Raw genomic sequence first — 14,721 nt, 5'->3', positions numbered from 1 at the left:
TTCCGTAGTCAGGGGGTAGAGCTGCCGACTGTCATCACGACGGTTCTAGGTTCGATCCTCGGCTTGGGATAGGTGTTAGTCTAGAGGCACTGATGAGTTGTGAAACAACGAAACAGGTCCGTATGTCGATGACTAAAATATATTTTATATGTATATATATATAAATGTATATATATACATAGACATCCATATATATATATATACATATACATACATATATATGAATATATATATACATACAAGCAAATATACAAACAAACAAATATACAAACAAACAAATATGCATTCAAGCATAATATCAAAACAGGAAAAAACCACACTTGAAAACAAGCAACAAGAAAACATTCAAATATGCAAACAAGCTAACAAGCAAATTAGCAAGCAATCAAATAAACAAACAAGCAATGAAAAACAGCAGCAACAAGCAAACATCTAACTAAGCAAACAAATAAGAAAACGAGCTAATATTCTAATACACATACATTTAACATACTCGCCTGCCAGCAAACAAACATACAAATAAACTAGCGAATAAAGATGAAAACATGCAAACTAACAAATATGCAAACAAGCAAACGTGAAAACAAGCAAACATACAAAAAACATACAATCAAGCATACAAACCAGCAAATATTAAAACATGAAAACATACATATAACTAGCAAACGAACAAACATGCAAACAGGCACCCATTCCCCCCCAGAAACATACAAGCAAACATTCAAACATGCCAACAAGCAAATTAGCAAAGAATCAACATAGAAACAGTCAAATAAGCAACCATGCACATCTGCAGTTATGCAAACAATCAAACATGCAAAAAAGCAAGCAAGAAAACATAGAAAACAAATAGGAAAACATGCAAAAACAAAGGAACAAGTAAACATGCAAGCAGAAGCTAAAACAAGCAAAAATGAAAACAAACAAATAAACAAATAATATTAAAGTTTTAATTGTGTATACATTCATAATTAAATCATTTGTTTCGCTAATTCAGTATGTGAACTACGATCAAATAATTTTACCCTGCCTAAAAAGGTATCGGATGCATCTATATATTAATGCGATTGCACGTGTGTTATTTTGTGTGCCACACTTACACCTATTTTCTTTCGAGTGACTGTCGTTTCATTGTTATGGCCTTTCAGTTCTTGTAATAAATAATTTTACCAAAAAAGTTCAACTCTTTCAACTTTGACCTCTTGGCTGCCAAAATTTCGCCCAAAAACTGATTAAAAGGCTTGCTGCATGTCTGAATTCTCTTTGTGTAAAATTTCAAATGTTTAGACCCAAAATTAGCTGAATATTTTGCTAGAGACAGCAAAAGTAAAATCTTTTGAACTTTGACCCCTTGGCAGCCAATTTTCGGTCCAACACCGAAAAAAAAAAGCTTGCCACATGTCTAAATACACTTTATGTAAAATTTCAAATACTTAGACCAAAAATTGGCTGAGTAATTTTGTGGAAACCACAGAGGTCAGTTTTTTTGTTTTTTTTTACTTTGACCCCTATTACCACTTAACATTCATTTTGTTGGCTCAAATCAAATTAAAACCTTTGATCCATGTCCAAGTAATCTACATCTAAAATTTCGAGTGTTTAGACCAAAAATTGGCGGAGGAGTTTGGTAGAGTTTTCAAAACTCAGATAGTTTACCTTGACCCATTGACAGCACAATTCCTAGTCGAGACTGATTAAAAAGATTTTCCCAAATCTCACTACCCCTTCTGTTAAATTTCGAGTATGTAGATTGAAAATTGACAGAGTAGTTTGGTAGGGAAATATATACATACACACACAGGAAATTTTACTTTTATAGATATATAGATACGAACAGATAGAAAATTGACACCATAATCATATATAGAAAATCTGTATAAATTAAAATATCATATTTAAGCGTATTTTACGACCAGGTTACGCCGGGCCATTACTAGCTTAGATAAATACTTCTTACAGTTTTACCAAAAGATCTACAATAATATCAGAGCGTCTACATTTATGCTGGACATTTACAGAATGCAAACATCAATATATTACGTATGAATGAGTCTGCTGTGAAGTTTCCACAGGTCCCGCTAGTCATAGATTAAATTATTACTTGTTTCGTCTTCAGAGTGGTCGCTAGGAAAGTGAACAAATTTTAAGCTGCAATCTCTTTTCGATTTGTACGGACGACATTTTAAGCATTTTTAATGCTATTCATTGAAAACAGACATCTCGATATTCCCCACGATCCTATGTTAGATACATATTGGCCCTTTAAGTGTAAGTAGCTATATGCCTTGTTTGGGGGGGGGGATGAAATAGAATTCCTAAAATTATTCGTTGTAAAAAAAATTACTGTTTCAAAAATTTCCGCTTTTCTAGTGATTATCCTCTATTGAATTTTGATATTGTTTTAATCATTTGAATTTTTCTCGTTCTCAATTTAAACTTTTATTGGCTTAATATCTTCATGAGAAACATTGGTACAATACAGGTACCGTATTTCGATTATAGCGTGAAGATAGAATTGAACCTAGAATACAAGACGAGCTCCTCAATCTTCTCTTTATAACACTGATGACATGGAAGTTAATACAAACCAACAAAAAAAAAATGCCGTGTCTCGAGAGGAGTATATTTTTTAATAGGAAAAAACATCAAGGAAAAATAAAGAAAAACACATGCAGATTAAAAAAAAGTTCTTTTCTTGGGGGGAGCAAATACAGATTCATTTTCCTTGCATTAATATCTATTGGCGCCAATATTTTTCCAGAAGTGATTTAGTTGGTAAGATGATATCATATATATATATATATATATATATATATATATATATATATATATATATATATATATATATATATATATATATGTATGTATGTATATATGGAGTGGTATTAAATGCATGTAACACCTATCTTTCGAATATGTCTATATTCGCGCATGTATATTTTGTTGTAGATAAATACATGTGTATATGCGGGAGTTGATGCATATGTTTGCCTGTAAATCATCCTCTGCTAAAGTGTATAGAAAATTAATATTACCTTAACATGACTATATCTATAATATAAAGATAAACGTATATGTGTTTGCGTGTGTCTGGTCACGAATAGGCTCCTATAGGGTTGACTATTTTAAAAAACTGATTACATATAATGATAGAAGATGTATCGAGTATCAGGAATGGGCATAATTTTCATTTGTTCATTGATAATTCAAGTATGTCATAGTATGTTCTTGTGGTCTCGTAGTCTTGCTGAAGTCCAGAATTCATCTAGTCTGCTCGAGTATCCAGCTTCGTGGAATTTACTAACATGACATCACTTGCAAAGGGTGCACCATTCATTGTAAAATACGGCCCAATCACGTTGACACACAAGTTCTCGCCAGATCACCGAAGTTAAGCAACGTTGAGCCTGGCCAGTACCACATCGGTGACTATTCAGAAAGGGGAGGCGCTGTATGTATCGCGTGGTAAAATGCCAGGTTGGGAAACTGGCGCTGTTTATCTTTCTCTTGAATGTAGATGGGCCTCTCTAAAGCCGTGGTAGGCAACCCATCTAGTGATGGATTCACGATACACAAATACCATTGATAGTCCTGGCGAAGCATCAAGTATTCAGTAACGGACAAGATTTGAATTACAAACTCGTGTAGTGAGTTCAATTTTAGCCGCATGTTACGTTACGTTTATTGCGAGGAGATCTTATTTGAGTTTGGAATATTATGTTATATTATGATACGTTTCACTTGTATTGAAACTTACCCACATGCCATGTTGCCCGGACAATCCTCTGTACATAGAAACCTTAGACACTATCTAATAAGCCTGTAAGTATATCAGGCGCGAACGAACACCCCATAATTTTATTATACCATATTTCTTCAAACTGAAAAATAATTATCAAAGTATACTTACGCAAATAGATACGAAAAGTCTTTGTTAAAGTTTGTGCCATATTTCCATGGAGTTCAGGCGCGAACGCAGACCCACACTTTTATTATACCATCCCTATTTAAGTTAAAACATACTTATCAAAATATTCTTATGTACATCTATATCAAAGCCACTTGTAAACGTATTTTTTTTTCATTTTTAAATTTTTTATTTCCATACTTTGTGGACCAGGCGAGAACGCAGACTCCACAATTTTAAGGAACCATCATTCTGCAAGATCAAACATACCCATTCCTGTGTCTCGATACATGTTCTATCATTATATGTAATCGGTCTTTTTTTTTTTAAATAGGCAACCATATAGGAGCCTATTCCTGAACACACACACGCACATACACACATTCAGCTTTATATTATAGATATATATGTCTGTAGTTTTTTAATAATTATCATAGTAAATAATTATATATAAATGTGTGTGTGCACGCGTGTGTGTGTTATGTATGAATATTCATCGTTCATCGCTACCGTTCAGTTTTGAAAGACAATGTATACCTCATGCAAGGGTAACTGCTCTTGTAATTGTGAGGCAAGTGTTCGGCATTCTCCCGCACTTTTTCTTAATCTGCGCTGTTTAAGTCGAGTGGGAAAGAGAAGTCCAGATTGACTAAAAAATAATGCCAAAAGTGGCAGAGAACACAAACAGCACCTGGAATTCTCAAATGATGACCCATTTTAGTACTCTCCGAGCTCAATGTTGCTTAACTTCGATGATTTAACGAGAATCGGTGTGTCAACATGATGATGTAGTATATATATACATATATATATATATATATATATGTATGTATATATATATTTATATATATATATGTGTGTGTGTGTGTGTGTATGTATATGTGTGTAATTATTAAATACCTAAAGACACTAGTGTTTCATCCTTTCGGGAATCAAGAGTGCAGGGTGTCCCGATTAACGCCAGTCGAGAGATTCGAACCCCGGCAACAGAAGTCATGTCTGGCTTCATTAGCAAGGACCCGAACCATTCGGTTACCGTCAACCGCGAGAGATACAGTTGAAATTAAACATTTATTTTTAATAAATGCTTTTAACGTCAGTCAGAGTGATCTAATCAGTATATGATGATCTACGTATGTGAGCTAAGTTGACCGACTTTATTACCAATGAAAGTGCTCAACGACAAGAAAAAGTTTCTTAAAGGGGCTGACATTATTATTTACTATAATAATTATTAAATACCTACAGACACTAGTGGTTCATCCTTTCGCGATGTATATATATATATATATATATATATATATTATTATTACCTACTTTATTATTATCTATTTATATATTATATTTTATTTAAAATTAATGGCTCTTATATAGTGTTAAATTCTATCCTAGGTTTCTAACATTTTATTACTATTACTTTATTATTATGTTATTGAACGTATAGCTTAATTCCATGATATCATGTGTGTGTTCTATTAAGTAAAGCAACGTTTAATAAATCTCAGGTCAAAGTAATAAAACAACTTTTAGGTAAAATGCCACTTTATTCATCAACATAGTCTTTTTCAGGGTAATATATGCTTTTCGGACAACTGCGCATTGTTTTATGTGTAAAAGGTTTTCTTTCGCCTCAAAATAAACGACTTGATAAGTAAACCATTTTTTTTTTTCATTGGAGTCAAATCACCTTCGCTAGAACGTTCACTTGCGGTCTACAAATAATCAGTTGTTGCCGAGGGCAGATCTGGATAATAAGGTGAGTATGGAAGTAATTCATGTAGTTTTGTAATCGTCGCTATCGAGTCGTGACACGGTGTATTGTCATGGTGAAAAGACAATTATTATTAGCCGTTGTTTAGTGATTTATTGCTTAAAACGCATAAAATATTTTAGATTATATTCCCTATTAATAATGCTACTTTTCTCGAGGATCTCGACGAACAAATGCTTTACGCATCCTAAATTACGGAGAACACATTCTGTCTTCCAATGCTTGTCTTCGGTTGTTTTAAACTACTTCACTTGACGATATCCATTCACTTAACTGTCGATCTGTTCTCCGAAATAAATGTATTGTGGACTAATATTCATCTATTGTTCCATATTGCTTTTGAACATTTGGAAAAAAAAAAAACGCGTAAGAGCGTAACTGCGTTTTTGTTTTTCATCTCCAACGAGCAATGCGGCACACATTTTGGACACAACGTTTGATTGGTATATTTCTATGCAAAATCGCGAATACTGATATCTTCAACCACGCGTCTATCATCCTACTTTAATTAAGAATAAAAAGAGTCTGGACCCTTTATATGATTTCAAGAACAGCTCTTGAATATACAGGATTTGAACGTTCACAGCAGTTGTGTCTATAAACTGTGTTTAACTTCATTATGACATCTCCTAATCGTTGGTTGCATCAATAATAAAACGTTACAACCCATTATGTACCTAGTAAATCTTATTAGAAATCAATGCTATATCAACACACAAAATTCAAAATTTCCTATTATTTGCAATAGTAAATTCACTTAACTATCGGTAATTTCCAAACTAATAATCTCATTGGGTTAATATTTTAACACGTGCAATTTGAAATGTATTACCTTTTAAAAGATCATAAAGAATATCGTTTTCTAAATGACGCTAGATATATGCAAGAATTCCTCACTCAATAAGTCCGGGATTAGGTATCTAGGTATGGCAGTATGCTAGAAAAGAGGTTTGGTGGAATTGTAGATGTACAGTTTTAAATTAAAGATAATTCTCTTATCCATCAACGTTAAATTACTGGTCTATGCCAAACATAAGAAACTCTCATCGCTGTCTTAAATTATCTGTCACGGCCGTATATAATAATATATTATTAAATCTTATATAAACTAATTACGGGAACGTTAAGAGTTTCTATTTTTTGTCGAAGTAAGTTATTGAACTATTTTAAATAAGTTTGCATTGTTTATATATAAACATTTTTTGTGTCAGCAGTTAGTTATTATTTCCGATTTCTTATTTAAAATATAATCTTGGTTCTTTAAAAGTGTTTCACTTAAACATCGATTACATTTTCTGGCTTTTTCTTTTTATTATTATTATTTTTATTATTATTATTATTATTATTATTATTATTATTATTATTATTATTATTATTATTATTGTTGTTGTTATTTTTATTATTGTTGTTATTATTATTATTATTAATTTTATTATTATTATTATTATTATTATTTGCGGAATAACTGATAATTAACTATTATTTTATATTTATTATTAATGGGATAAAGGAGGGGACAACTATTATCTTTATAGTTACCCACCCTTTATCCCATTAATAATGAATATAAAATAATAGTTATTTATCTTTTTTTTCGCTAGCAATAATAATACTGATAATAAAATTAAAAATAATGACAATAACAACATTATATAAAAAATTATAATAATAATAGCAGTTACTTATATTTAATTTATAATTAATAGTTATATTTTACTCCACCGGCAATAATAATAATAATAATAATAATAATAATAATAATAATAATAAGAAGAAGAAGAAGAAGAAGAAGAAGAAAGTTTTATAATTTGATAAAATAGTATAATAGTTATTTATCTTTTAGTTTCATTATATATATATATATATATATATATATATATATATATATGCTCTTATTTCCTTTAGTAATAATATTTTTTTTTATATTATATTCCCTATTAATAATGCTACTTTCTCGAGGATCTCGACGAACAAATGCTTTACGCATCCTAAATTACGGAGAACACATTCTGTCTTCCAATGCTTGTCTTCGGTTGTTTTAAACTACTTCATCTGACGATATCCATTCACTTAACTGTCGATCTGTTCTCCGAAATAAATGGATTGTGGATTAATATTTCATCTATTGTTCCATATTGCGTTGGAACAGTTGGGAAAAAAAACGCGTAAGAGCGTAAATGCGTTTTTGTTTTTCATCTCCAACGATAGAGACTTATCTTTTATTCCACCAGTATAATATATCTTTTATTCCACCAGTAATAATATAATTATTTATCTTGTCAACTGTTACTAATTAATTACTAATTATAAATCTATTATATTCACTCCTTTCATTTATATATAAAAAAAAATCTTATCTCAAATCTACTGGACGTATTTATCCACCTTCTTAAACTGGACGTATCTTTACGCTATCACCACCATGATGTTTTAGTCATAACAGACTTTTCTAACAAGTGTAGCACTTGTAACCTGGCTTGATGCCGTCGCCAATTGACATTGACCTGACACATTCCCTTTCGTTATTTTTCTCTTTCAGCTTCTCTTTCTAACCCTATAATATTTTTCCTTGTTTTTTTCTTCCTCTCTTAACAATCGACACCCTCTCTTCTATTTAATTTATTTTAACTTTTATTCTTTCTTCCTATTCCTTAATCCTTACTATAATTTCTAACTACTTATAATCTATATTTTCTCCCCCATCCCTCTTCCTCTATTTTCTTTTTCCTTTTCTTCCCTTTGACTCCTCCTAAGCTCATTTGTAATTTTTAATCAATCTTTTATTTTGACTTAAATTATCTGATGAGACGACAGAACAATATTATTGCCCTGTCGATTGAAACAACCTGTAATGATTTACGCAAAACGCTCCCGTGGTTGAAATAATAAACTCATATTTAGCTCTACTAAAGTATTGAGCACTTTCCCCCTGTTTTTCCAAATATAACACCTTTATATATATATATATATATATATATATATATATATATATATATATACATATATATATACATATATATATATATATATATATATATATATATATTTCAATAGAAAAATGCGAGCATGAAATATGGTTAAGCTTAAACATAGAAAAGAAAAGGACAAGATATTCTAGTAGAAAATATAATAAATTTATAACTTAAAATAGAGCAGCATTAAAATTCGTTATATAATGTTAAATTGATTTTTTTAAATTCTTAATGCTCCAATATTTTAAATTATACATTTACTATATTTATTAATAGAATATCCTTTCTTTTCCATGTTCTAGCTTAACCATATTACTTTTCATGCTTGCATTTTTCTATTGTAATCCATGACTTTTTCAGGCTTCCAGTAAATTCAATTGTTGTTTTTTTAATTTCAATCTTATTTTTTTGTTGCCCCAATAAACATAATATACACATATGTAATAACAATGTATGGCACTCGTCTGCTTTCATTCCTCTGTTTCACTTGTTACTTATTTTTTTCGCGAGAGCGGTGAATTAGTAGCAACACTAGTCGTCGACGCGACGGGGTTGCTATGGAAACGAGTCATAAAATGCGTCGCTCACCTCCTTACATATTTTTACGATTTTGAACACCAGTAAATTCATCATAAATTTTGTTTTACTGACCGAAATTTGAATTTTTTTTTTTCACAATATATCTGAGAAGTTGATATATAAACTGTAATAATTGTTTGAAATTTGGTCGAAAAATGAGTGAACGGTTAAGTTTTAAAGCAGTTCTAAATGACTAAAACTGTCATTTAACCATATATTCAAACATCTTCCATGTCTGAATGATATATATATATATATACTCTAAATGCTAAAATATAACTTTGTGGGGCAAAACGAAGGATTTTACGTCACTGGCATGAATACACTTGTTTTGCATTGATAAAAATGTGTTTATTGTGATGAGCTTATTTCGATCAATAAATTTTTGTTTGAACGGAGATATGTTCATCTGAAGTTTTAAGTTAGAAACAACAAGAACTTTCTTGTCAACCTAATATTTTACTTTTATGACGTGAAATAGATGATTTATTTTTAAAAAAATTTAAATTCTTGCAATAAATTTTTAAAAATTAAATTAAAATTTGTTATTTTTATTTAATAAATATTTAGTTAACAAATATTGTTTATTGTAAAAAAAACGTAGTGCAGTGAGTCAGCACCAGTGGCATTTACATGGCGGCCTTGTCATTATCGCATGTGGTTATAGCATGTTGTAATCGTTATCCGTAGCACTCTAACTTCGGTGCGCCGGATTCGAGTTCTTGCAGGACTATTGCATAAATTTTACTTATACACTTGCGAAATATATGAATGTATATATCCTTCATCCAGGAAAGTATAAAATATTAGGATCTACTGGATTAGCAATCTTCGACCGTGCAAGCAATATAAGAGAATGGATAACACCAGTCTTTCTCTGATTATAGCCGTCGTTGACGTTTCCTTATCACTTGTCTGAATAGATATTATATCATGAGTAGTTCGGTTGGGATTACGCTACCTGTGCTTTATTATAAACTCATCAAACAGACAATCATTGATCTGATGTATCCATTGTCTCATAAAATTGAACGGACGAATTGTAATTTTTTTTCCTTTATATTTACCTTCAGTATACATCTCAGAAATTAAGAGGCATTATTTCGGGGCTAACATTTGGTTTCTAAATGTATACAGTGTTCAACTAAAGTTTTCCTTACATCTCACCCGTTGAGTTAGTAAAAAAGTGATAGACACCATGTTTTCTCGACAATTGACAGTTTCTTTTTGTTGTGTTTTTTTTTTGTTGTTTACTGCGTTTTCAGCCCTAACAAGCCACAGTGTCACATGAATGACGGGGCTACTATTTGGGCAAAAATTGCACGGACACTTCTGCATGTCAGTACAGTCAGAAAATCAGGTATTCGAGAGGATATTCCAAAGTCTAGCAGTTCGAAGGAATAAACTAATTTAGAAGGCTTTCTGACATCTAGGGTCTACAGAGTCTAGAAATGGAATCTTTCTGCCTGTCGGGTTAGTCGAGAGTATTTACGTCAAGGGGATATTTGTGTGTAATCTCTTGGTCTTCCCGTGGTCCAGAATAAAAATTCATCCAGTCCGGTTGAGTATTCAGGCAAATTCTCTTATTTGAAACAACATTACTCTAAGAAAGTGCACCATTTCTCGAATGGACTAGCGAATAGCTGTATCGAGGAGACATTATTTCGGTTTCAAACATTGTATGTATCTAGGTGTACATTTTGGATCATGGCTGCATGTTTATACGTGTCTGTGTATATGTTTAAATAAACGTACATATGTTAATATGTTAAGAAATAAGAAACTTTTCGCTTGATGAGATCTTATTTTTAGTGACTGCAGATCGAGATATTGTCAGGCCGCTGTCGCGGCGCTTTTGTCAGTAAAAATAAAAATATTAATATAAAATGTGCATATGTGAATAAATGCGTGTTAATGCATGTGTTTGAACCCTTGTGAATGTATAAGTATGTTTTTCGGATTATAAGTGCTTCTAAAGGTATTTCTGTTTTTCGTACGTGTCTGTGTCCATATAAAAACATCGCGCGTCTCTGCTGATACGCGTGATTGTCTATTTCTCTATCCGTTTATTGCTGTAAACTATAATTTTCCTGCAATGACGGTTATTTTTTTTGTCTGTATGTTTCAATTTACTTTTTTTTTACTTTATTTTATTTGTTTTTCTAATTTCTCTTTACATTTTTTTTCTTTTAACTCTTGCAATGTTAATGCTTTTTGTTTAGCTTTTTTTTTCGCCGACTGAGGTATTTCTCTTTGTGTATATCATGTTGTATCATGTACATTTTCGAATTAGTTTTTTTTTTTTTTGCAAAGCCATACGGAGCCAAAACTTAGCTAGCTTGTTCCAAGACGCACACATGTACACGAAAAGGCAACAAAAAGAAGAGCAAGATAAAAACGAAAACGTATTTCTTCCAAAATACAAATAAAAATATAAAAAGCATACAAAAAAATATCCAGTGAATCTAAAGTTACTCTGTCATCAAAGTTGCTTGTTTAAACTCAATCATTTTATCACCCCGACACTGCAACACATCCACAGACAAAGTATCTATTTCTATGCATTTTTTTCTTATACAGCTTAATAGCATTGTTTAGCTGTTTCTATTTATCGATAAAAGAGGTTCTGTCCATTCGTCTTGCGTATCCCGCTTAAGAAAGAAGTAGCATATTCAGCAGTCTGTTACGATTATGGTGGAAATGGCATTTCTGCTTGGAAACATTTTAATGTTCTTATTTACTTGCCTCCCCACGAGGGCAGAGTTAGACAAAAGGTCAGTTTTTAATGTGGGTAAAATCCAGCTACTCAAAAAGGGGCACACTGGATTGGAATAAAAAATTAAAATTGCCTCAGTCTAGAAGGATTTCTTCAATGATTGGAGGACAGAACGGGTGAAGTTTAGTATCGGAACAGATACTACACTTTGCTCCTAGCCAAAAGGCCAAGATGCAAATGTTTGTCAGGGATGACATTTCTTTTAGTTCGTTACGACTAAGGCTGAAATAGCATTATTGCCTGAAACGTTTAAATTTTACATTTTCGTCAGTATGTTAGGATTATGGCGAAATAGATATTTTCACCTGAAACGTTTACATTTGAAATGGCATTTTCGCTAGATTGCTACGATCATATTTAAAATGACATTTTCGTCTGAAACTTTTAAAATGAAAGTGGCGACGCTAATATTTAGAAGTCTGTCTTAAAACTGTTATTGAATCTTCAGCAATAAACGCGCAGATTCAATTGACGAAAATAACAATGTAAACTCTATATAAACTGTGAGTGTAACTCCAACGGACAGCATTATTCTAGAAGCCTCTTTCAGCAAGACAATGCAATAATCTGCATCTCTACAATTGTGGATTCGAACTTGTTCCTCCATCCACATTATTCGCCGAACCTGGCTGCCTCCTAATCCGCCCTTTCACCCAAATGGAAAATATTTAGCTAGTCGTCATTTTGCTAGTGACAATTATCTAATAGTTGAGTTCAGGGGATTTTTCTTTTTACACACATACACACGCGCGCACACGCGCGTACTTGTGCGTTTTCAGTATACGCATACTTGTGCAGCCACCAGTTATCGCCGGTGAGCGATCAAGAACAATTCCATTAATAAGATAGTTTTCTACATACATGTGTTTGGTTTCTATCCTATAAATGTCGAGTTTTCCATGTGTCAGTTTCTTGCATTGTCAAGTGGATTGGGTCAGCTGTTTACCTCAAGGCAAATAAAAGATTCATAGGAATACAAGATTTGTTGGCGATAGTCAAGGACCCGAACCTTGGATTAACCAATAGGGAGGCTGTCCTATCAGCTAGTGCAAAGTACTGGGGCTGCTGTATTGCCATTTGCTGAATGGATTCTGGACCATGCAGTAACCTCTGGTGGGGCCTCTCAATATCATACTAATGGGTGATTGTTAAGGCTTTACCTTATCATGTGCTACATAAAAAAATTTGCGGCCCTTTTCTCTCTTACTTTCCCTCTCTATTCTGCTCTAACAAAGTACGCCGACCTGTTCCACAAATCCCAAAACCTGAACATGAAATATCTCCAGAAAAAAACTCGAATAAACCTAGAACCCCATCTTCCAACGTAGACCACCTACTACCATGTCTCCTTCTCCAACATCAGGGGTCTACGTTCCAACCTTCCAGATGTTGAAACCCAATTACAGGAGACGGAACCGGACATATTCTTTCAAAGCGAAACTGGAATAGGGCCCTAGATGAGTTCATAATTAACGGATACTCTAACTTAACATCTAAATCTGACCCGCAAGACCGCCATAGGCATGGAATATGTGCCTACATTAAAGATGGCTTCCCGTGTGGCAGGGATATATCTAGAGAAGATCCAAATTTACCTTATATGTGCTTCCGGGTTGCACTTGCTTACACCACTGCATTTATATTTGCCCTCTATCGGCCCCATAACAGCGGAGTTACTATCTTTAAGAGTATATCTGAGAAAATAGACCACATGCTGTGTGCACATCCCTCGGGTAACATTCACATCTGTAGTGACTTACACGTACATAATGTGGAATGGCTGACCCACTCAAATAAGACAGACGATGAGGGGAGGTTCTGTCATGATTTTGCCATTGCTTATGACCTCACTATGATTGTTCGCGAGCCCACCCGTATGCCCGATACTACAGGTCAGTATGCAAGCCTTCTAGACCTTTTCCTCTCCACTTCCCCTGAGCTATGTCCATGCTCCTTTCTTTCTCCTCTAGGATCCTCCGACGACTCCGTCGTATTAGTTAAGATAAAAATGAAATGTAATAAGTCCCCAGACATACCCCCACCGTACTTTATACCGATATTCCATGACTGACTGGGATAGCTTCCGTACATTCATATCTGATATACCTCTACATTCCATGTTTAAAAAGGATGTCTGCTCTGTAGTATCAGGCCTGACCGAATGGTTAATTGTAGGCATAGACCCAGGCATTGGTCCTGGGTATGACACTAAACTACATCCGGTAGCAAAACCCAGCTTAGGAGATCTGGTGTCTGAGGAGAATGTCACTACTTCTTGATTGCTGCTGTGCTGGGCCACCTCTGGGCAAGGTGCAGTACCCATAAGCCCCCCTTCGCTGGGTTACAGGCATAGACCGATTCATATCATCTAAACAATTCCAACAAAACCTACCAGCCAGCCATGGTTCTCCCCAGAATGTGCTGCTGCCATCGCGCACAGAAATCACTTTTTCCATAGCTACCAACGTAATAGATGCACTGAGACTAAAGCTGCTTTCAGGAACGCCAGCAACCACTGTAAACGAGTAATAAAAAATGCAAGAGAACTATATGCTCAGTCCGTTAAATCCAAAGTAGCTGATCAGCGGCTTGGTTCCCACCAGTTTTGGCAAATAACAAATAGGATCCTGAACAGAAGTGTGCGTTCTATCCCAACTATTATCAATGGACCTGAGGTCATATCGTCAACATCAGACAAGGCCAAACTATTTACCAA

The 14,721-nt window shown here is 33.4% G+C and overlaps 1 pseudogene; it reads right to left on the bottom strand.

Moving 5' to 3' along the window:
- Nucleotides 1-11,969: 11,969 nt before the first annotated feature.
- LOC145285391 (U2 spliceosomal RNA) lies at nucleotides 11,970-12,183 on the bottom strand (annotated as a pseudogene).
- Nucleotides 12,184-14,721: the final 2,538 nt, after the last annotated feature.

Source organism: Euprymna scolopes, chromosome 9 (assembly GCF_053919585.1).
Source record: "Euprymna scolopes isolate OS-2025 chromosome 9, ASM5391958v1, whole genome shotgun sequence".
NCBI lineage: Eukaryota > Metazoa > Mollusca > Cephalopoda > Sepiida > Sepiolidae > Euprymna > Euprymna scolopes.
Note: the sequence above shows the minus strand (reverse complement) of the source record. Positions and strands in the feature narration are given on the sequence as shown.